Source organism: Vicugna pacos, chromosome 4 (genome assembly GCF_048564905.1).
Source record: "Vicugna pacos chromosome 4, VicPac4, whole genome shotgun sequence".
Taxonomy (NCBI): domain Eukaryota; kingdom Metazoa; phylum Chordata; class Mammalia; order Artiodactyla; family Camelidae; genus Vicugna; species Vicugna pacos.
In genome coordinates, this window is record NC_132990.1 from 33586859 (window position 1) to 33611865 (window position 25007).

Sequence of the window (25007 nt, forward strand, 5' to 3'; positions counted from 1 at the left end):
AAACTCAATTCTCAGAGAGTGGTTGGCTGTTGATTTGACTCAGAGCTCAGCTCAGTTGGGGGAAGAAAAGGCCTACCCCCAGGGCTTTGCTGAAACAATAGCAACGGTTGGCAACATCCCCACAGCTTAAGGCAGTGATTTCACTTGGGGCAAACAAGAGCCTGGCCAGGAATTTAAAAGAAAATCCTGGAGGATTAGCCAACCACAGGGAACCTTGAAAAGCTCCAACATATTCCTGGATATCTAAAAGTTTGCAGGCTGTGCAAGGCTGTGCATATGCCCAGCGAGGACCTGGGAAAGGAGACAATCACCTCTGGCTCATCTTGCGGCTCTGGGCGAGCAGGAAGTGAAAGCTGGGGCTGTTTTATAAGCTGCCTGAAGTTTGAAGATTTGGCTTCTCACAAATTCTTTTGGCAAAGGGTGACAGACATATATTCAGGGCATTTAAGGAAATCTGACCAATCGTTGGTTGACCACTAAACTATATTCTGATCTAGGTATGATTCTTAGGAAGGCAGGCTTAAAAATAAAAACAAGAACTTAAAAAAATCTGGAATAATACTCAGTGGCCACATAATGCAGGGGATACAAATTTGTTCACGAAAGTGCTAAACAAAGAAGCAGCACCAAGAAAAAGAACAACAAAACTAGTGATAAAAATCTTGGTGGGGCAGTGTGGAGGATTCTAACACCAGAATTGTTAAAATATGTTATCTAAAGTGTCCAGTTTTCAACACAAAAAAATACGATTTTTGCAAGAAATAGGAAAGTATGCTATGTACACAGGAAAAAAAAGTTAAAAAAAAAAAAACAACCACCAACAAAAAAGTGTACCCCTGGGAGCCCAGATTTAGACTTAATAGACAAAGACTTGAAGTCAGCTTTATAAACTTATTTAAAGAACTAACTGAAACTGTGTCTAAAGAATTAAAATATGACATTGATATCTTATCAAAGAGAGTATCAGTAAGCATAGAAATTATTTAAAGAGGACTATATAGAAATTCTAGAGTTTTATTAAAAGTATGATAACTGAAATAAAAAATTTACTAAAGAGGCTCAATAATAGATAAGAGTTAGTAGAAGAAAGTATTAGCTTGAAGGTATCTCAGTGGAGATTATCCATTGTGAGGAGTAGGAAGAAAATGAAAATGAACAGAACTTCAAGAGACCTATGGGACACCGCTAAATGTACCACCACACACATGATGGGAGTCCCAGAAGAACAACAGAAAATAAATAAATAAATAAATAAATAAATAAATAATGACAGAAAACTTCCCAAACTTGCAGAAAAAATATTAATTTGCACATTAAAGAAACTTTAAGTAGAATATACCCATCACAGTCAAATCCTAGATATAGTAGTCAACTTTACAAAAGTGGAAGAGAAATCCTAAAAGCCATAAGAGAAAAATAATTTGTCATATAAAAGGAATCCTCAGCAAGATTGATAGTTCACTTCTTATCAGGAGCCATGGACACTGGAAGACATTTTCCATTTTCAGCGTGTCAAAGGAAGGAAACTGTCAACCAGGAATTCTGTTTTTAGCTAAACTCTCCTTCAGAGTTGAAGGAGAAAATAAGACATTTGCAAATAAACAAAAACTGAGAGACTCTGTTGCTAGCAGACCTACCCTATAGAAATGTTAAAGGAAGTCATTCAAGTTGAAACAAAAAGACACGAGGTAGTAAACTCGAACCTGTATGAAGAAATAAAGGACAATGATAAAGATAACTGCATAGGTATTATGAAAGACATACAAATAAATGCATTTTTCTTTGTAACTTTTTCTATTTCAAAAAACAACTGCGTAAAGCAGTAATAATAAAACTGTGGGTTTATCACATAAAGAGATGTAGTTTGTTTAACAATGATAGTAAAAAGGGAGGAAAAGGCACAGAGGTATATTGGGGGAAAGTTTTAATTATTATTAATACTAAGTTAGTATTAATCCAGAGTAGAATGTTTTAAATTAAAATGCTAATTGTAAATTTCCAGACCAACCTACTCAGAAACTAACTCAAAAAATTATAGTGAAAGAAATAACGAGGGAATGAAAAAGGTATACCAGAAAATATCTGTTTAACACAAAAGAAGGCAGGAAATAAGAAAGAAAAGATGTTTCAGAGGTCCAATATACTCTTACAGAGTAGAAGTTACAATGTGTGATTTTTGTGTTAAAGAATGTATTTATGTAGTCTAAGGAAATGTTATCAGTAAAAAATATTGGTCAGTGGATCCTCTTTAGGGGCTTAATTTTATGATAGTACCAGATACTTTTCTGTACTATCTGATGATGCCTAGTAGTATCTGGTATGATACTATCAGATACTTATCAATAGGTTTTTAAAATGTAGTATAAGGAAAATACACTAAAGTTAAGTCATTGTGAAAAGATTCCATTAACCCTAGTTTCTTAAAATGTAGCTTTTGTTTTCCTGGAGATGAAACAGCAAAGTATGGAAATGAGAGATACTCTTTATTTTGTTTCTGGAAGTTTGGGTATGGAAAATTTAGTTCTTCCCCTTCTTCTTAATATGGAAAAAAAAAAGATGAGAAAAAGTGCTTTGGAGAATAGAGGAGATCAAAGGAAAAAGGCATCTGGAGAAAAATAGACACAGGAAAGGGCTGGCAAAGAGCAATGTTCTGCACAGAGTATTTCAGAAGTCCTGAGAGGTATTTCTCCCTGCGTTTCCCACATACTGTTGATTCTGTTCTCCGTGGGTGCCCAGCACAAATGAAGATGTGATCTCATAGCAAGGATTGTTCGTCGCAGTTTAAAGATACCACATTTATAATGCCTTACATATGCCTTCAGAAAATAAAACCCATGTTTAACTTTATAGTGTGAAGAAAGTTTAATTATATCAAACAATGTATGTAATTTCCTTGTTATAGGAAAAGTGATTACATTGAATTTTCTTACTACTGATTTAAACTATCATTTAAAAATGCAATTCTCAATCTGTCTTCAGTCCCAGCACAGTTGGAGAACATAGCACAGTGGCATCAGTAATGATGGCTCTCTCAGCTGGGAGCACCTCTCTGGGTGAGGCTAAGGAATATTTTTAAAGTCCTGCAAGTAATTCTGATATGACTTACCTCCTTTCTACTATAAATAACAAATTTAAGTCATAGATTCCTAGAATTTTACCGAAATTAGTGTTATTAAGGGATGGTTGTAATGATTAAAATGGAATCTACTCTTGTGAGATTATTTTGCTGCTTAAGCAATTACAGTGAACCTTTTCAGTAATTTTTCTATAACCTTATCAGAGTTTTCAAGACATTTTTATTCCTAGGTTTTTTTTCTTTAACCAGATTAACCATTTTAAAGTGCATGGTGTTAACTAAATGCGCATTGTTGTGCAACAGGGCTGTAGAATTTTTTAGCTTGCACAACTGAAGCTTTACACCTGATGAAGAATGACTCCCCCTTTTCCTCTGCCCTCAGCCTCTGTTGACCACCATTCCACCTGTTGTTAAGACATTTACTGTCTTAGATACCTCATAGAAGTAGAGTCTCACAGTGTTTGTGTGTTCGTTACTGTCTTATTTCACTTAGCATAGTGTCCTCAGGGCTGATCCACGTTGTAGCATATGAGGACTTCAGTCTTTTTTCAAGGCTGAATAATGTTCCATAGTACAGGCATACCTCCTTTTATTGTGCTTTGCTTTATTGTGCATTTCAGATACTGCAGTTTTTTTTTACAAATTGAAGGTTTGGGGCAACCCTGCATCAAGTAAGTCTGTTGGTGCCATTTTTCCAACAGTATTTGCTCACTTCTTGTCTTTTTGGCACATTTTGGTAATTCTTCCAATATTTCAAGGTTTTTCATTATTATATTTGTTATGGTGATTTGATGTTACTATTGCAAAAAGTTTTGACTCACCAAAGGCTCAGATGATAGTTGTTTTTTAGCAATAAAATCTTTAAATTAAGGTATATACATTTTTTAGACTTAATGCTATTGCACTTAATAGACTAGAGTATAAATGTAACTTCTACATGCATTGGAAAACCAAAAATCCCTATGACTCACTTTATTGCAATATTCCACTTATTGTGAGCCAAATGCAGAATATCTCCCAGGTATGCTGTAAGTGTACACCACATTTTCTTTATCTATCTCTTTATTGATAGGCATTTAGGTTACTTCCACTCCTTGGCTATTGTGAATTATGCTGCAGGGAACATGGGTGTACAAGTATTTATTTGAAATCCTGTTTTCAGTTCTTTTGGATTTATAACCAGAGGTGGGATTGCTGGATCATTTGATAATTCTATTTTTAGTTTTTGAGGACCCTCCTACTGTTTTTCATAATAACTGCATCATTTTATACTCCTATCCACAGTGCACAAGAGTTCCAATTTCTCCACATCCTCAGCAACACTTGTTATTTTCTGGGTTTAGTTTAGTTTTATCTTCTAGTGGCCACTCTAACCATTCCTAGATTTTTAACTTACTGCTAACATGTTAGGCCTTTATTTACTTCTTATTCGCTTTCTAAAGAAACAGAATAGTTATTTTAGGAGACTTTCTATAATTATTGCAAATCTTCATGTTGCTTCCTGATGTCAAATACTAGAATATCAGTTTGGACTAGAGTTCTAAACATGTTAGATTGAATGTGTAAAACTGGACATTTGAGTTCCTTCATACTTTAACAGATATGATCCTCTTTACTTTTGCAGTTCATGTAATACTGCATTACGCATCACCACCTTATAAGGCAGAGATAAGATGCCTTATGTCCATCTCTAGTTTCTAAAATGGTAAGCTTGCTTTCATGGCATCATTATAAGGGGATTGCTGTCACTGGGTGCTTGTCTGTTCTTGTTTCCAAGGAGTCCATAAATGTCCCATCTTTGGGGGTGTCACTTCAATGTATGCCTAATGTGCTTCTTTGTCTCTGAACATGGTTTTCTCCATTTTACTCACTCTCCTGCATCTCACTGTGAATCCTTCTGTCTTCCGTTCTCCACAGATTTCTTGCCTAAGTGGAGTTGTATTGCCAAAAACTTTGCTTCCATGCTGGTAGACCAGCTCTTTTCCAGAGAGCTATATTTGATGATCTAGCCATTTAATAGTAATTATGTACAGCTTATAGATGTTTATGACCATATTCAAGACAACCGATATAATGCTAAAAATCCAGCTCATCCTCACAGCTGAATAAGTTTGGGCATTTTCTGTTTTACAGACGTTTAGATTGACTGGGAATCCAGTCAATGAGGCCGCTGCTCTGGGAACCACACTTTGAGAACCACTGCTTTTTAACTGTCTGAAGTTTTAATCTACACTAGAGAAACAAAGTGTAAGCTGGAAGTAATTTGTTCTAAATGTAGAGTCAAGAAAGACTTCTTGTTCCAATCAGCAAACCTATACTGTAAGGAAACATGAATAGAAAACTACCTAATGCAAAGATAGTTACAGCTGTCGCATAACAACGTCAGGATACTGTAACAATATTTTGAGTGAAACAGCAGTAATCGTCCCATGGAAGTTGTTCAGCTGCAGATTTGATACTGCTTAGTATTTGTTCTTCAGTACCACAGCAGCCCAGTCACTTCACCCACAGTGTAAGAGCTGCTATAAATCTGATGAGAAAAAGAAGTGAATTTTGCATACCAATGCTTAAGATAGACTGATGTTTTTTGCTAGACATAGGCTCTAAATCCACATGTTTGATATGCATAACACAGATTGTGAATCTGTTTTTAAATTCCACTTTGTTGTCTTGAGAAGGGTTTATAAAAGTAACGAGACTTTAGTTTCATGCCAAACTAAAGTAAAAGGAGAACAAAAATTAACAGATAATTATTACTGAATAAGTTTTGAATGATGATTATAAACTAATGATGTATAAATGTTGCATCATTTTATCATTACAAATATTCCTCTAGAGTGTTTTTATCTAGGTTTTATAGATGGGGAAAGTAGATTAAGAAAGCTTGTGACCTGCCCAAGGTCGTTTAGTAGGTAGCAGAGCTAGAATTTGAGCTATGGTCTGCTTAACAGCAAAGCCCAAGCTTTTAAATACTATTTTACACCTTAATATCCGGTGCTTTAACATTCCTGGCCTGCTTTCAAAAACTTCTCTCTTCCTGTCATTTCCAGAGATAACATTCAATAACTTGACAACAGTGACCTTTCTAAACAAATACAGAATGTTACAGAACCAGATGGCCCAAGATTATATTTTATTTTTCTGGCTCAAAATAAATTGCCTGCTCTAGGACTGATAAAGTCCAAAAAAAGACCCTTCTGTGTCCCAGGACTTCATCAGGCCACATGGCCAGCTAGTGCCCTTTATCATGAGCCAGTCAGGGGTCCAGAGCCTTATGTCTTTATACTATAATTTAGATTAGGGCCTAATGAAAGGGCAAGAAGCTGCTTTGCTTAATGAGATCATTCTGGCCTTCAGTAATGGCAGTGCACTTGGATAGAAAGAGTCTGAGGAATTAAAGACAGGAAGACTGCTACTGTCTGTCCTATTAAGTGGTTGTAAGCAAGGAGAAGGTTGATTTGTAATTTAACAAATTCCCAAATTAGGTATCTTTTTTTTTTTTTCTGTTAGGATTCAAGTAGAATTTTTCTAATGTTAGAAACCTTGTTCTTGATCTTGATCATTCAAAACCTAGGTGGAAATCTTTTTGACAATCATAGCAAATAAATTTGGAAACTAAATTCTATATTGGAAACATAAGTTATTATGTCACACATCAGCATAAACATAATGCTTTCCTGAGCTAGTTATATTTAGTAGATTTCATTTGGAGAGACTGGATTACACAGGGTAGGCATAGAAATGTTTCCAAGATATATTCAAGCCAACTTGTAATTGCTGGTAAAAATTACAGGGACAAAAGAAACACTGGACTTGGAGTCAGGAGGCCCATGTTTGAGACTCTGCCATTACTCTGAAGGATCCTAAAGCAAGTGGTTTAAATTCTCTAAGGCTCCGTTTTCTCATTTGTAAAATGAGGCCAGAATAATATTACCTGCCTTGTTTCATTACAGGGTTGTTTTGAGGACCAAATGAGGGGGCATGTGACAAAGTTATGGTGATGTACAAATGAATGCTGTTGTGACATCTTGTACACAATGAGAGGTGTCCTGAGTGTGAGCAGGGCAGACCTGCATTTGGAATTGCTCTGTTAGTTAGTAGTTCGGTGAATTGGGCCAAGTCAGTAAGATCTAGAGCCTTATTTCTCTCACCGGTGTAAGATAATGATCCCTCTCACAGAGTTGTGAGAATTACATTAGTTGTAGATGCTATTTTTAAGTTTTTATAAAATAGTGATCAACTGAGAATTATAACATTACCATGAACAAATTTCCGAAAGTTAGAAAAGAAACAGCCAGAGGCTTTTTATCTCTTCCCAAATACCTTAGCAAGATTAATAATCCAAAGAATATTAGATTGTTAGTGCCAGAAGGACCCTTGGAGGTCACCTATCTTATCTTCCTCATTTTAAGACAAAAGATTGCCTCCTAATCATATTTTTGTCATTTCTGCCATGTGTATGCTTACAGAATAACACTGTCACCAGCATCATCAGTTGTAAAGGACGGCAACCATCGCTCAATATTAACAGATACAGATTTCTAAAAATGTGAAGCCAGAGAAGAATTCTGCTTGGAGGTAGTGTCATGTTGTGAAAAAGAACCTAGGCTTTGTTGTCAAAAGTTAGGATGGAATCTTGATCCTGTCAATTATGAGTCTTGGAGCCGTGGGAAGCTTACTTAGTGTTTGATGCAGTGTAGCCCCTTAAATACTGTTTATTTACCTATCACATAGGCCATGTCTAAGTCTATATATGCCTTGACCATTTCCACATGTGATTCGTTGGATCTGAGGTGAGTTTGCTATTTATGTTATGTGTATTAATGGTTCTTGACCTCTTCTCCCTTGTGTCCTGCAAATACAAGAATGATTCCTTCAGACAGGGGGGAGGGGTTGTGGCAAATAAGAATCTTGGAACTGAGGGTTAGGTGTAGTTAGAAAAGACTTCTCTTTAAGGCTGGTTTAGGGACCTAAACATGGAGCTATTATTTTTAAAACTGTAATTCTGTTAGGCCATTTGTCAATTTTTTTTCTCTCACTTGATTGAATTTTAATTTATCTGTGTTGGTTTTGCTTATATTAGGGGTTACATGTGTTTGAAAAATTCATTAGAAAGCTAAATGGACAGTGTTTTAATATGAAATTTTAAAGTACTGTTAAGTGTATTCCTGTGAGAAGAGCTCTTCAAAAGAAATAACAGGAAAATAATGTTTTATCATTGAAAACTCGGTAAGAGCAAATGCAGAGAATATTTACATTTGTAACCAAGAATAATGACCTCTATATCCATTTTAGAAAGCACACTGTTAAGAGATTCCATCGTTTATATACTGATGATAATAACTTTTTTTTCATTTATTAAGAATATTCTTTTCTTTTTCTTTTTATTTATTTTTTATTTTTTTAACATTTTTTATTGATTTATAATCATTTTACAATGTTGTGTCAAATTCCAGTGTTCAAGGAATATTCTTTTCATTCTTGATACCCTGGAAATATACAAGTTGGCCCTTAAATTTGAAGAAAGAAAATTCAAAACCAATTAGCTGTTCAGTTTTAGATTCTAGTTGAGCTAGATTGGAAAATGGAAGCTTGGTAGATAAAGAAAATAGTATACAAACATAGGAGCTGGTGATTCAGTGTGAATTTTTTTGTCATTTATTAGCATTTCAACTTTGGAATGTGTTTTTTTTTTCCCTTGCCTTTTATTAATTTAAAACACGGATAAAATTTTTGCCTTGATCATCTGTAACATAATTTCATTGCAGCCACTAGTTTGTGGGGTTTCAGTTGAATTTATGTGAAGAGGCTTTATATCTGTCTAAATTTTGGCTGCACTAATTAAAGAATGGATAGTACAAAAATAGTCAGTTTTTTGAAATATTAAAATGAATTTGTTATGAAAAGGGAGAGAAATATATAGTCTTACATTTTTCAACTTGTTCTTACATTGTCCTTCAGAATGTTTAATATTTTGTAATGAGATATGTTTTTTTTTATTGCAAAAAGAAAACAATTGGGCAAAAATATGAGAAATGTTTTCAGTTGTCCAAGGCTGATGTTGACTTAAATAGGTCTAGGTCGTCATGGTTGACAGCTGCAGATAATTAGCTTTTTCTTTCTTAACAAAGAAAGCAAATGGAGCTGCAAGACATTCATTGCCTTTTCTGTCATCATCATAATAATGTATGTATTTAACTTCTGCAGTTCCTTAAATTGATTTAGTGCTAAGCTGCCTACATTACATATAATAGGAGTGACAAGTGAAAGCTGCAGCACGTATTTGCGTGGCAAAAGGGAGCAGTGATTGACAGCAGAGTTCTTCCCTACAAGAAATAGCAGTGTTGTGGAGCTCAAAAAGGGCCAGATACATAATTCTAAAAATCGTAGAGCAGATTCACGGAATGAATTTTAAAAAGTGATTGCCACTTGGTGTGTTTGAGTGTCTATGTTCTTGGCTGTGCGTGAGGGACACGGTGGGACAAAATCTCACCTGACCATTGAATATGAGGAAGTTCCTTTTCAAGCATGTTAGTACTTGTAATTTAAGTTTGATACTTCCAAATTGTAGACCAAATTATGACTGTAATCAGTAACTGAAAATATCCCTCAACTCTAACTGATTAACCTTATTTGAAGAAGTCAAATAATGCATCTACTTACACAAGAATTTTAGGACTGTAAACCAAAGTATTCTTCGGTGAAAATACCCGTTTTCACATGTTTCTAAAGCTGGAGGTATCATTGCTGGAAAGGTAATAGTGTAAGGCTTAGAGGTTTCTTTTGGGCAGAAAGTGGCTGGGTCTGGGTAAGTGCGATCATCTTTCAGAAGTACTCAAAATATCCTACAGTTCCTTTGTACAACACATGCCCAGAACTGTGGTTGAAAACGCACTTGGTGAGTACTGTTGAATAATGCTCTGTGACGAGTCCAGAATGCTGGGCTTCATACTATACCATGGAAATGCTTTTTGTTTTGGTGGCAACTCCTTGTGTGTCTGTGGAGTGGAGGGGAACCCTGCATGTCTTTGTACATTGGCAGCCTCTACTGGTCATTGCAAAGCGCAGCATCGACCTCTTCTTTCCACTCTAGGTTGCATGTGATTTTATTTGGGCTCAGCTCTCACTTTTTTGTTACCTCCCTTTAAAAACTAGTTTATCTGCTGGATCTTGAGTTATAGTGATTAAAGAACTACTGGTTCAGTGTTGTTGTCAGTAAACTAGTATCATAAAGAATAGGATTTAGGGGGAAGCTATGACTATAACCCTGCCCTGAGAATAATTTCCATCTAAAAGGTAAGATAGATTTTATCTTTTTGTAGATTTTAAAATGATTTCTCAGTTTCATGCCCTTAATTAGGTATTTACTTGTTGGCAAATACCTCTGATCCCCTGAAAGAAAACTTTGACTCAATGATAGATTTAATTAAACAGATATTTATTAGTTCTTTAGAAGTGTGTCAACTATCTTAGTGGTTCCCAGAAAGTAGACATAAACTCTTACTGGGCTTTATGAGTATAGATACCCCTGGGGATTGGTGGAAGGTCTAGACTGGTAAGTACAGACAATTACAAATATCTGTAAATAAAGTATCCAATGGCAGTAAACCCTGAGTTATTCTAGTTTTAGTGGTAGAGACTTGCATAATGTTTGTTCTAGTATCTTTGTGTTCGGGGAATAATTTGACCACGTGAGATGATTTCCTCAAAACAGATCTGTCTGTTGACATTTCAGTTTTATGAGTGGCTCTTCTGGTCTCCTAGTTATTTTTGAGTCTCTTGGCATTTTCACATAAGACACCTAGTTGAGTCTTTTTATACTGTCTCATAGACACTGACTTTCATTCCCGTTGCTCCCATTTCTTCCTGGATTCTTAGAAAAGATTACTAATAGATCTCCTTGCTTCCATGTTCTTTGCCTTCTAATTCAGCCCATACAACATGGCTATATGTATTTGACTAAAATACTGCTTTTTAGAAAACATGAGTTACTGTTTTCTTGAGAAAAAGAGCTGAATGGTATAGAGAATGGAGCATGAAGAGCACTGGACTAGGAGTAGGAAGATCTGTTGTTTTTCTCCCCTGTCTCTTGCTCTAAGCAGAAAGATATGCCTTCTTAAGCCTTTGTTTTCCCATTCTATAAAATCATTTGTTATGAAGATTGGTCGAGGTAATGTATGTGAAATTGTCATGAACTCTGTAGAATTCTATTACTTGTATTGCTACAGAGTAAAAAGAGCAAATTCCTAAGACTAGAATTTTTTTCCAAACAGCTCCATTTCTTTACTGTGCCTGACACATAATAGATACTCAGTAAATGTTACTTGGATAAATAAATCCTACCTTTCCAATCTTATCTTATACTTCTCCCTAATCTTTCAGTTTAGGCAAGTAGTCTCTACTTTCTCCTTTGAAAATGTTGTTCACGTAGTCACATCTGTGTCAGTCTCATGTTCATTCATCTGTTTCAAACCTGTTGTTCAGAAATGATCAAGTCCCTCATGTCTCATTCCAGTCCATTTTTTACTGTCTTTTCTACCACAGCAATCTTTCTGTCCTTACCACTCATCACTCTGTTTTGGAATATACAGTATCTTAGATTATTAATAGAAGAATCCCGTATATACGCATTTTCTTCCCAGATGTACTATAAGCTCCTGGAATGCAGGAATAATAGCTTTGATTTTGTGGTTATTCTTTAAGGATATTTTAATGTAACTTGTAATATTTCCAGATTGACATACTGATAAGTAATGGCTTGTATTTGCCCAGAGATAAAGTTTACGACAAGAATTGGCAGGTTGTTAGATGTGGGATACTAAGATGCTGGCAGACCACTGATTTATTAGGTAAATCAGATTGTAAGGGCTTTGGGAAGGTCCCCTTCCAGAAAAAATGACCTACATGTTATAATCAGCCAGAGTCTTCTATTTTAATAAAGCATCCTTTAAAATATAGATGTCTTAGTGAAAAACATCCTCATGTACTAATTTAGTTTCTTTGCAAATATAAATGAAGTGAAAAAAGGCATAGGCACCATAGGAATGATAGCGTGACTGACTTTTCCACTGATAACCTTTTGGGTTTTTTGATTTTTTTTAGTGTTTGCATTTTTACATATGCAAATCAAACAAATTGCAGTTATTTCTTGGATAGTTAAGTAACCAGACATTCCTACCAAAGTATGTCTTCAGCTTACATTTGATTGCTTTTATTTTTAATTGGCTTTCTAGTGGTATAATTTACATATAATATAATTCACCAATTTTTAGTGTACAGTTAGTTTGATGAGTTTTGACAAATGTATATAGTCCTGTACCACTATCGTATCAGGATGTAAAACATTTGCATCACCTCAACAACTTTGTTCCTGACCTTTTATAGTCAGTCCTTTACCCCATCCCCATCCCCTGGCCCTGGCATCCACAGTTCTGTTCAATGTCATTATTGTCTTGCCTTTCCTAGAATGGAATCATACAGTATGTAGCTTTTGTACCTGGCTTTTTTAAAATTATACTTGTACTTGTATGATGTTGTTTGTTACTTTTTATTGCTGAGTCCTAGTTCATTGTATGCCTTTGCCACAATTTGTTTTTTCTCCTTACTAGTTGATGAGTATTTGTAGTGTTTCTGGTTTTTTTTGTTTGTTTGTTTGTTTACTATTGTGAATAAGGCTATTGTATTCATTTAGTACAAGTGTTTGAATAGGCATATGTTTTTATTTCGTTTGGGTAGATGAGTCGGAGAAAGATTGCAGAGTAATATAAGGACATATTTTAACTTTATAAGTAAATACCAAACTGTTTTCCAAAGTGATTGTACCATTTTGCATCCACTGGTAATTAAGAGTTTCAATTGCTCTGCATTTTTGCTAACACATGGTATTGGCAGTGTTTTTGATTTTAGCTATCATTCCAGTGAGTGTATAGTAGTAATTCATTGTAGTTTTAATTTGTGTTGCACTAAAATGACTTACGATATTGAGCATCTTTGCATGTGCGTATTGTTATATCCTCTTTGGTAAAATGTTCAAACCATTTACCTACTTTTTAAAAATCATGGTTTTTGTCACCTTATTGGGGTCTTTTTAGATATTTGCATAGTCTAGAGATAAACTTTTTATCAGAAATATGTTTTGCAAACTTTTCCCATCACATTGGTGTGCTTGCATGTTGATTTTCTTAAGTGCATTATTTTGAAATACAGAAGTCCTATTTTGATGAAGTTAATTTATCTTTTGTTTTCTTTGGGCTTTTTGTGGAGTATTAAACATCTTAGTCTAATCTAATGTCACTTAATGTGTCTGTTTTCTTCTGGAAGTTTATAATCTTCTCTTTAGGTTGTTAGTACATTTTAAGTTAATTTTTATATGTGGTGTGAAGTAAGTTTTATATCTTCCCATATGAGTATCCAATTTTTCCAGCACCATTTGTTGAAAAGGCTGTAGTTTCTTAATTGAATTACCTTGGCATCTTTATTGAAAATCAGTTGATGGTATATGTGTGGGTGTATTTGAGTTCCGATTTTTTTATTACTATTTTTATGTCACTTCCCCACTTTCTTGATTACTATAGCTTCATAGTCTTAAAATTAGGTAGTATATAATTCCCTTTATTTTGTCTTGTGTTTTAAAATTATTGTGGTTATTTTAGGTCCTTTGCATTTGCATACAAATTTTAGGGTTACCTTGTCAAATTCCACCAAAAAAATTCTTGGCATTTTGATTTTTGAATTGTCTTGAATCTATAGATTGATTTCAGCAAAATTACTATCTTAACAGTATTGAGTATTATGATCCATGGACATGATATATCTCTTTATTTAAGTCTTTAATTTCTCTTACCAGTGTTTTCTAATTTTCAGTGTATAATTCTTGCATATAGTTTTTGTTAAGTTTATCTCTAGGTATATCATTTATTTGATACTACTCTAAAATGATACTGCTAGCATTGCTAGTGTTGAAGTACAATATGGTTGGTATTGAAATGTATTTGACTTTTCATATATTGACCTTATAGCCCTTATAATTTACTAAATGTACTTATTATTCTTAACAGCTTTTATTTTTAAAAAATCTTTAGGATTTTCTGCATAGACAATCATGTTGTCTGCAAATAAAGACAGTTCTAGTCCTTCCTTTCCTATTTATCTGCCTTTTATTACTCTTGTCTTACTCCATTGATGAGGACCTAGAATGCTGAAAACAAGTGCTAAGGGAGAATATCCTTGTCCTCTTCCTGATCTTAGAAAACATTTTGTCTTTAACCTTTAAATATGTTGTTTGCTGTAAGTTCTTTGAAAATGCCCTTTATCACCTTGAGGAAGTTCTCTTCTATTCCCAGTTTGCATAAAGTTTTTACTTACAAATGAATGTTAAATTGAGATGATTATAAAATCTTTTTCTCCTTTAGTCTGTTAATCTGGTAAATTACCCTGATATTCTAATATGAAGCCACTTTTGAATTCTGGGATAAGTCCCATTTTATCATGATTCATATCACTTTTTATATGTTACTGGTTTGCTTTGTAGGATTTTGTTACAGATATTCTTGTGTCTGTTTTCTTGAGGAATTTTCATAGTGGTTAAAATGTCTTGCAATGTTCTTGTTATTTTTTTTTTTAATCAAGGTAATGCTGGCCTTATAAAATAAGTTGGTGAATGTTCCCTCATCTTTTATTTTTGGGAATGATAAACACCAGCTGATTTGTGAACTGGGAAATACAGAAGTTTACTTGTGTTACTCTAACAACTTATTTCTTGTCACTGAAATAAGAAACATTTTAATATATGATGTAGGGCATGTTCTTCCTTTTAGATATTCTTCAAATGATTACTTGCTCCTAACACCAAAACAAAACAGAAAATAAAATAGCTTATGCAGGTATGTTCATACAGGTGTTTGTAAAATTTGATGTGCAAATAAAAGTGTAATAAATTTGGAGATGAATTTAATTTCAACAAACCATAAATATATGATGGTATATTTCATAGGGATGTTAGTAACTACATTTGTTGTTGTTCATTGAAACATTTTATGAAGTCTTTTGTATATTCTCTTGTCATACTTTGTTTATACTTCAACTTCTTAAGGCTTGTCAGTGGTAATTGTTACGTTATAGTGAATTTTTAAAAAAACTTTGATCCAGCAGAATATTGTTCTAATTGTATTTCTTCCTCACAAGAACCTTTTCCTTGAAAGTGTATTAGTTCTTAAATTTTATCATACCTTTTTAGTTGAGAAGACTGGTAGATGTATTCCAATTGCTTAGTCATCGATTTGACTTGACCTTGTTGGATGACTCTTTACATGTTGTCTTCATCCAAAGCACATTCTGTGAACCTCAGGATGAGGGTGACAAATGCTAGTTTCTGACTAACGCAGTATCTCGTAAAATTGTTTTGGAGGACTGAGAAATTGGATTAAATGAATAAAAACGATGAATTATATTGTTTAATAAAGAAACAAAACTAAATTTATGTTTTCATGTGATGAACACAGTTTGTTGTTCTCTTACGTACTTTCAAGGGTTTTAAAATTTTAACTTTTTTGCGAGGTTTAAAAACATTTGTAGTTATGTTTTCCTGTCTAGCTTAGACGATAAACCCCTTGAGGAGAAACTATGCCCTGTAAGTCACCGAGCATATTCTTGCCTTGATAAATATTATAGAACACTTATTATAATAATGAGATTTCAAAACTACCTGAAAAGTTTATAGTATGTGAAACAGAATTCCGTAAGTTGCTTGAGCAGATTCATTTCCATTTTTCCTCTTTTAGCAATCATGAACTTGAAATTTCTCTCCTGTTTAAATTTGCTAAATGCTTACTTTGCAGTAAATACTAACTACAAAATGACATAAGATATTACTCAATAGCTATAACTAAATCATTAGCATATTGTTAATACTTTGCATGATTATATTTTATGAAGTATTCACCCCATGAGTTGCATTTACATCTATTTACTGTATGGAATGACATAAAAAGCCAAGTTACAAATTATTAAAGTGGTACTACTATATAATGTATATTTTAAATGAATATTAATGAAAGAAAGAAAATAAGAAAAACCTAGTAAATCTCAAGGATATTATAACTCACCGGGAAAAGTCGGATTTTGTAGATTACAATAACCTGACATTTTACAAGAGAAAAATCATTCTGTGAGAACATTAAATACATTAAAGTGAGAATACAAAGAAGCACTGGAAGTCATTTGTAGTTTGCTGTTACACATATGGTAAAAATATGTTGCTTGTTAGGAAATTGATTGGCTAAGTGATCATCTAGGTATCGCTTTTTCTCGCTGTCGAAATGGAGGCATGTGTACTTGGAAATGGCAAGAAAATAGCAGTGTTTTGGAGCCTTTTTGATAGTTGACACGCATAGCTTATGACTAACTACTATCATATTTTAGTGTAATTAGTGGCATAACATTATTGTTTGGGGATGTTTAGGGCCCCTGATATTCCTCTTAAGGCTGGGAAGATGGGAGGTAATGTACTAGCTCTGAGATTCTGTGAAATCCCACCTCAGTCAAAGTGTACAAAGAATGAGGTGAATGAGTAATATGAATGAACAAGTTTATTAGTTTCAAGTTTAATGTTAAGAAAAGTAAAATTGAACATTAAAAGTTATATTGTTGCTTTTTAAATGTTGATTTTTCTTATTTATGAGTATGTAAGACAGAGGAAAACTGGGCAAACATTAGGGTGATAACTGTTTTATTGAACAAGGACTTTTTCCTAACAATAATGTTGAAACTATTATGTGACTTTGTTAATATTAGGTTATTTCATTTCATGCATGGGTAGATTGAAGTGATAAGAATATTTGTATTTGTTTAGCATAGATTGTTGAGGTGCTCATTAATGTATCTCATTATAAGAAAATTTGGCATTTTAGTATAATGTAGTTTAATTTTAGAGTCCAGAACAGATTTAGTGTCTTTCCTAAGTATCTGATATGTAACTTTTAGATTTTTCTCAGTCCTTGCCTTCCATTGTAATTTTTTATAGACCCTTTGACAAAAAAAAACTAATGACTGTGCATTTGTATCTAAAGTTGGGTTGTAAGTCAAGAAAATGATAGAAGGCAAGAGGAAAATCTTAGACTGAGGCCCTTTGATATATAATCATCTTTTGAAATTGAGAACTTGTTATAATAAAGTTTTCCCTCATCATGTCACTGCATAGTTATTTAAAATTGTTTTTTTCTGATTATAAAAGTAGCACATTTTATAAAGAGGGAAAGACCTAGTACCCATCTCTCATTACCCTGAGACAGTATAGATTACCTTCTCTAGGTAATAATACTTAAAAATAAAATTGGTTTAGAGTCATTATTGAAGATGCCTTCCTTTAAATTTCACCCTTTATTGAAACATACCTTCTTCTGAATAGAATGGGTGAGAAGACAGTTGAATGAGATGATGGATAACTAAACAGGGGCTGAAATGATACTTCATGAGAAGATTCAGAGGGGAAAGATTTCCTGTCAAATGACTGAAGCATAGACCAAAGAGAAAAACAAACATTTAATCCTCATGAACATGTCTGTGGAAACATAAGGGTATATAAATATAGAATATTATTAACCATGTTATGTATTATTTATATATCACATAATTTTTAAAATATATTTTGCTTCTGGTTGCTTTTTAGTTAGCTCTTTGCATCCAAATGAAAAACAATGTCTCCACAATAGAGGGACACCCAATAAGGCTGCCAATTTTATGTTTTTGAGTTCTTTATTTTCAAAATTTAATCGATAGGATCTTGTCCTGGAACTTCCCAGGTGTGTTTTCCACTTTCACAGATGTGACTGGAGTAGAAATCTTTCCTGTTTATCTGAATGAGAACCCTCTGGTAAAATTCCTTTGACTCTAAGATAACGAAATGAAATATGTTGCATAAATCATGTCACAGCGAACAGTTGTCACCTGGCACTGATGGAATTTTAACATGTTGGCTCGTTGCCTGTAGCGTTCAGTTACAGTTCCATAGAAAGTCTGTTTGTACAGGTGAAGCAGTTCTTGGTCATGTAGGATTCATCTCTCAGGTGGTAGGGCTTGTGTGGGTTCATTACAGAGATCCCTACTCTGAGCTCCCGAGACGTACTCAGGGAGGCTCTGTTTTAATTTCTCATTGCTCTCCCTTTGCCATCCTTAAAAGAAAATGGAACAGACCCTCAGCTTAGTGAAACCCCTAGTATTTATACAGTTCAGTATCTACACCATGCAGGAAGGTTTTCAATAAAATTTCTGCAAGATAGTCGGATTTGGGCTTTAAGGTGCTACTTCTATTTGTAGCTTTTGACTCTCTGTCAAATCTAGTCTTCATCTTCATCTGTTACCAAAAGTTCTACATCCGTCTTTACTTACTGGCAGTTCAGTCTGATCCCTAACCTTTCCTTACAGAATGGGAAAGATCTACTCAGCATGTGCAGAAAAAGCGATGAACTCTTGCTCTTTGACTCTGGAAGAAACTGTAGCTCCAGGGCTGCATATTCACACTGAGCCAAACTTCCTTCCTAAAAACCACATTAGATTTTGCCATTCCCAGATTTTAAAACTTGTGTCACTTGTGGGAGAACTTAAGTTTATTTTTTATGTCTTTGGGTGTCAGACATATACTTAAAAAAAAAAAATCCCCTTGTTTCCATTTCCCATTGTCATTACATTCCCTCTCAGTAGGTAACTGTTCTTGTATTTTTCATCTGAATCCTTTTATTTGCATGTGTCCCTGGAGAACACGTAGCTTTGTTTTGTGCGCATACAGACAGTCTATGTACATGTACTTTAATTTTGCATTGCTGGTATTATTGTCTAGACATCATTCATTTTGCTCTCAGCACTATTTTAAAGATCTGTCCATGTTACTGGGTGTACATCTTGATTTCTTCGAACTGCTCCATAGTATTCTATAGAGAGAATCTGCTTCATTTTATTTATCCTGTGTGTTGGACATCTAAACCACAGGGCCTTTTTATAACTGGCTTCATATTTTCAGGCTATCTCTTGCACTCTATACAACTTAAATCCCAGCTACGTGAAGTTAATCACTCTTGTGTGAAAACAGTGTACTTTTTTACATTGCCATACCTTGCACATACTTCTAGTCCTTGCACATACTTGTAGACTATTTCCTCACCCTCAAGACTCGACTCATTTCCTTGAGGAAGACTTAAGCAGCTATTTCATACTTGAGCGAGTTGCTCTGTACTCTGCTCATTCAACACTTAACTTTCATCTTGGTAACATAGGAGCCTTTATTTCTTCCTAAAAGTCTACCTTTTTTTTCCCCCTCTGGATTCCTCGAAGGCAAGGGCAGGATCTTAGGCCTCTTTGTATCCTTTGCTTCAGTCTGGTGAATTGCATATATTTGGCAAGCAATAAAACATTAATTAAATGAATGAAACGTGTGTAATGAAATACTGGCCATATAAGCACAAATGACCCTCGTGCATAAGAAAAGACCAGAAGACAAATACCAAAGTAGTAGGAAAGAGACTAGCACATAGGAGGCTAAATCCTCCAACGAAGTGAGGCTTATAAAGATTCTAAGGACCACAACATGTTGTGTTCAGATCACAAAGAGAAACAAGAAAAAGGATGAACTACTGCCTGGGAGAGATGGTGTAATACTATTAGATGTTGGGGTGAAGGCAGAGCTATGGAATTCCTGGGGTGGTTTCAACTGCTCTATCAAAAGAAAATGATATTCAATGAAGGAAAATAATGATGTTAGCAAGGGAATGAAAGTTTAAGGAAGGTGAGGCACTTTGATGCTCTCAACTAGTTAATGCCCTAGGATTAAATGACTTGCGAAATGAATGGTGTTCTTTGAGCAATTTATGGTCAGTACCAGAGGTGCCAGAAGACTTAAGCTCATGCAGATGCTGCTTTTATTTTCAAAAAAGAGACGTAAAAGTAGGATTCTGTAGCTATAAGATTAGTGGGTTTCATGTCTGTCCTTGGAACAGTTCTTTAATTGATTAGATGGTTTGTGAAGACTTAACTAGAAGAAAAGCAGTCCTCTGGAGACCATCGGGGTTCACTAGGAATATGTCATGTTAAACTTGGGGATTTTTTTTTTTTTTACTATGTGGGTGGAGTAAGTTGATTTTGGCAAGACTTTGGATGAAGTATCTCATGATGTGTTTATGAAATAGATGGTCGAATTAGGGGTTTTTTATGAGGGCAGGTAGATTTGCAGATGATTGAAGAAAATTTGATGAATGGATTGATGTCAGCCTTGAGAGAGGTATTTCTAGTGACATGACATGGCTCTTTCTTTCACTCTGTCCTATTAATCATTTTTATCACTGACTTGGGTGAAACAGGCCTGTTACATTTGCATATATCACCTAACACTGGAGTGAAAGCTAATAAGTTTGGATGAGGGAATCAGGATTAAAAAAAAGCTTAGCCATCTGAAATGATTGGCTGAAACTTAAAAGGTCTGTAATAGTGATTAATGTAAAATTCTGCATATAGGTTTGTCAAGTTATAGTCAAGAACCAAGTAGACATGTTTTTAGAGCAGTTTGTATGAAGAAGACCTGGGAATTTGTGACATAAGTGTCACTGTCATGTTTCAGGTGTAGACTGTTTTAATAGAAGTACAGGGTTTGGATCAGGGAAGGTACAGTCTGTCTGTACTGGCAAGAAAATACCGTGGTGTTCCTTTATAGCTTCCAGGTTTTAACACGTGTCTGGAAACTTTGACATAAAAGGATTATTTCAAAGAATCAGAGTGGTTTCCTTAGTTAAGCTTAACTTTTGTGCATATATGTGTAGAGTGAGGAATCATCAGAATAATAGCTTTTTTCAGATATTCAAAAACTGAAAAAGGAATTAGCCTAATTCCATATTTGTTTAGATTTAAAAATAAAGTACCAGGTACCTACTGTAGGGCTGGAAATTGTACTGGGCATTAATACTGAGATATAATCGTGACTAAAACAGAAAAAATGACTTCATCTTTACCCTTTGTGGCACTGACAGTCTTGTGGAAAAGTCAGACATTAAGCAAATGATTACGTGAGTAAATGTAATTGCAACTATGATAACTGCAGTGAAGAGAGATACATGGCCCCCTGAGCGTGCGCAGGAGCGGCCTTTGATTTGTTTAGTAAGGGAAGGCTTGCCTGAGGCAAGGAAGGGTATACGTTAACTAGGTGGAAAGAGAGGAGAGAAGGATCCCAAGAGAGTGAGCATGGTGACTATAAAGGGCAGAAAGTCTGTGTGGTGTGCAGAGAGTACATTCCAAACCTTGAAGACCTTACCAAGAAATTTATTTTGTATCTGGGAAGAACGAAAAGCATTCGCTGGTCTTATCTCAAAGGCTATCTTATTTAAATTTAGGAAGATGTCTGTGGCTACGGATGGGTGAGGCCAGAGAGGTTGTGACAAACCACCTGAGAAAGGCCTGCAGTTAGATGGACAGGAAGCGTTGCACTGCAAGAGCTGGGATCTGTCAGTGGAAGTGGAATTGAGCTGTGGAGATCAGATGGGAGAGAGTGGAGAGAGCGAGATATTTAGGGGTAGAAGACTCGGGTATGAGTCCCAGTTTTCCCACTTACTAACTTGGAGGCCTTGTGCACATCACATTATTTTTCTCTCCCTGATTTAACTGCACAACACTTTGCTCACGGGTCTTGTAAGGATTAGATGATTTGACACACATGTGAATGACTTACAGCCTGTCAAATGTTACATAAAATAGAAGATTTGAGGGAAAAAAAAATCATTCAACAATGGCCATTGTGGGACTGGGTGATCTAGTTATGCAGTGGAATCTCTTAAGTGATACCTAGTCTAACCATTTGGACTGGATGGTTCTTTAAGGTTTTCATCATTGTAGTTTCAGATTTCCATTCCTCTTCCCTTAGTTTTGGAGGATTCACTGACAGGCATCGTCTGCAAATTTATAGTGACTCCATGCTTTTCCACTTTCTAGTTACCAGTCAAGTTGCTAGATGGGTTTTAAATCAGATGTAATAAGCTGCTTTTCTTATGTGTGATCTCTAAAGCAAGAAGTGGTGTTAAGGAATCTTGTAGCAGAACCCTAAAGCAAAACTTAGGAAGGATAAGAAATTCTCAAATATATCTTTGGGGAAGATAATACTTTCATATCTAAAGTTACATTGAAGTATATAGAGATACACATTTCTACTCTATGTACGTGTATATGTGTGAATCTGTGCAGATATACAGAAGTTCCTGTGAGTGGAAATAATACCTCTAGTTTTTGAAATATTTTTATTTAAAACCCTTGATAGAATAGAAATCAGTGTACAGTATGTTGTTTAGCTGCTTTTTTGAGACAGATAGGAAAGGAATATTTCTACTAACTCATAGGAAGGAAGACGCATTGGTAACAAATTATTTATTCACACATTTATGTACTCAAAATACACTCAACAAATATTCATTGAGCACAGAAGATGTTTGTATGCACTGCTCTAACCTGTATTTTTATTCAGATTATTTATATACGAACCACTAGTCTCAAAAATCTCTGTCTAGGTAAAACTGGCCGTACCCCTCTGCAAGTAAACTAAAGTGAAAGGCCGGAATGCAAATGTAACGGAAAATTTAAAACTTAAGCAATCTTCTGGCAGAGTCCCAAAGACAACATCAACTGTAGCATTCTGCACAATTAAGTTTTGTGTTATTCTTCTTGATTACTGTTGCTTTTGTGGTTCCCAAGAGTTTTTCAGTTCTAAATATGTTACCTATAGCATGTGACTCCTGCATATTTCTTATGATTGAAGACATTTCTGTGCAGAGAAGGAAATACTGTTCATTCTAGTTATTTAATGCTTTTTCTTTAGGGAAATAATAATAATTGCTGAACACCAGTTGCATTTTAGGAGTGTTAAAACTTGAAAGTTGCTTCTGGATTCATGGCTGAGTAGAAGATACGTCTGAGTGAGAAATCAGATCTTCCTACAGACTTCCGTTTATACTGTTAATGACAGTAGTAGGTGGGCCAGGCACTCTGCGAAGGACTTCACATGTATTTTTATTTAATCTTTCCAGCTTCCCTGTGAAGTGTGGGCGTTATTCCAGTTTTACAGATGAGGACGCTGGGGTTTAGTGAGGTTAAATACCTAGTAAGTAGGCCTGCATTCTATCCCAAGTCACTTTTGATTCCAAGACTGCTATGCCATTTGAAACAGCTGATTTGGTACAAAAGATGTTGATTGAAACCATTTTAGACTAATTTCCTGGAGCCATGCTTTTGCTTTTTAGTACAGTATTGAATTAAAAAGGAGATAAGACACAGATAGCAGATACCCAGATAGAAATAAGAAACGTACAGTAATCCCCGAGTAGTAATGGATTTATTGTTGCTGTTTTTATAGTAAGTTTTTAAATAGCTAATGCATACACAGAGTGAAAAATAATTCAGATAGTTCAGGAGTATATACAGCGTAAATCATGTTGCCCTCCCACTCCGGCCTCCACATAGAAGCGACCACTATATCTAATTTCTATTCTTCCAGAGATAGAATTAACATGGATTGATTTTTTCTTTCTTTCTTTCTTTCTTTTTTTTTTTTTTAAGAATGACATTTGAGCATCAAGTCTAAAGAAACAAACTAGGAACACCCTGGCCTGGCACCTGGTTGACATCTGAGTGAGCCAAACCAGAGAAGGCTGGTGCTGTGTGCAGATGAGATGCTCCGTGGTGAGAAGGCAGACAGGCCCTTGCCACCACTTTAGCCCCTCCCTATAGGGGTAACAGACAGCCCTCCAGGCAGGCTTGCCCTGTTTTATAGACGAGGAAATTGGTTATTTCGCTCAAGTGGACAGTTACATGTAGAACCAAACTCAAATGCAGGACTGTGCCTCTTATTCTGCTGCGGTGCAGGTGACCTCTGGATTTGAGTGTTGTGGAAAATTGTACAAGTGAAGTGGTTTAAACTGACTCGAGTTTCTACAGGTAAGCTAGATAGCAAACTTCAGACAGTCAAAGGCAGTGGCAGGTCTTTCTTTTTTAACTTTTAAAATACATTCTTAATTTTAGGATAGACTCAGACATACAGAAGGCTTGTGAAGGTAGCGCAGAGCGCCTCCATGTGTCTCACATGCAGTTTCCCCTGTTACTAACTGTAAAGTTACTCTTTATCACCCCTTTCCATACGATACTCTTTCGAAGGAGGTTACTATGTGGAGCCCACTCTTAAGAGTCTGGAGTTATGTTCTACCCCTTTGTAGGTGGAGTATCTGCAGAAATTACTTGGAATACTTCTGCAAAGAGATTCATTTCCCCTCGCTCATCTGTTTATTTATTTAGCCAGTCATTTATTTATGTTAAGTATGGATTCAGTGGTACTTATTTTACCATTTGGGTTATAATCTAATACTACTTTATTTTAATTGGCCCCTGTGTTTCTGTGACACACCCTCATCATTGTGCGCTGTTTTGCTTTTGCTTTTTTCTTTTCTGAGCCCTTCCTTTCTGGCACCTCAGGATGCCTCAGACTCACCTTTATATTTCCTGCTTCACTCCTAGAATCAGTCATTTCTCCAAGGAGCCCTGGTTCCTGTTACTGGAAAATGGCATTAGAAACCAAGCTCTGGGTGCCAGATATAACAGCAGCTCTTTAAAAACCAAGTATCAAATAGAAGAGAAAGTTTTAGCTGTTGTTCCACGTAGTACTGAATTAGGTCATTGCAATAATTTACTTGTTGATATTTCTAGAATATAAAATTTGCCTGAGTGAATTGAATGATCCTAAGAGTTTTTAAAGTAAAATTCTAAGAAATACTGTTTTATTACTCTTTTCTGTTACTTAAAAGGAAACAGCTTGTCCTTGATGGCACTTTATCTGATACATATATTTTTTTGTCCTTGACCAGAACTTGAGGCAAAACTTCAAAACATGGTAATTTGAAACAATTTGGGATTAACTTTG

At 35.1% G+C, this 25007-nt stretch overlaps 1 protein-coding gene across 15 annotated transcripts in view; it reads left to right on the forward strand.

Moving 5' to 3' along the window:
• RFX3 (regulatory factor X3) overlaps positions 1 to 25007 on the forward strand; it is a 280535-nt gene that overhangs the window by 52567 nt on the left and 202961 nt on the right. For 4 of the 15 annotated variants that reach the window (XM_072959527.1, XM_072959530.1, XM_072959528.1 and 1 more), the window contains 3 exons: positions 4701 to 4781; positions 5210 to 5323; positions 7546 to 7654. The exons of 7 other annotated variants lie outside the window; for them this stretch is intronic. The gene's annotated coding sequence lies outside the window, so the exon portion shown is untranslated. The remainder of the gene's footprint in view (positions 1 to 4700; positions 4782 to 5209; positions 5324 to 7545; positions 7655 to 25007) is intronic. 4 more of the 15 variants (XM_072959531.1, XM_072959533.1, XM_072959532.1 and 1 more) reach the window with 2 other exon arrangements.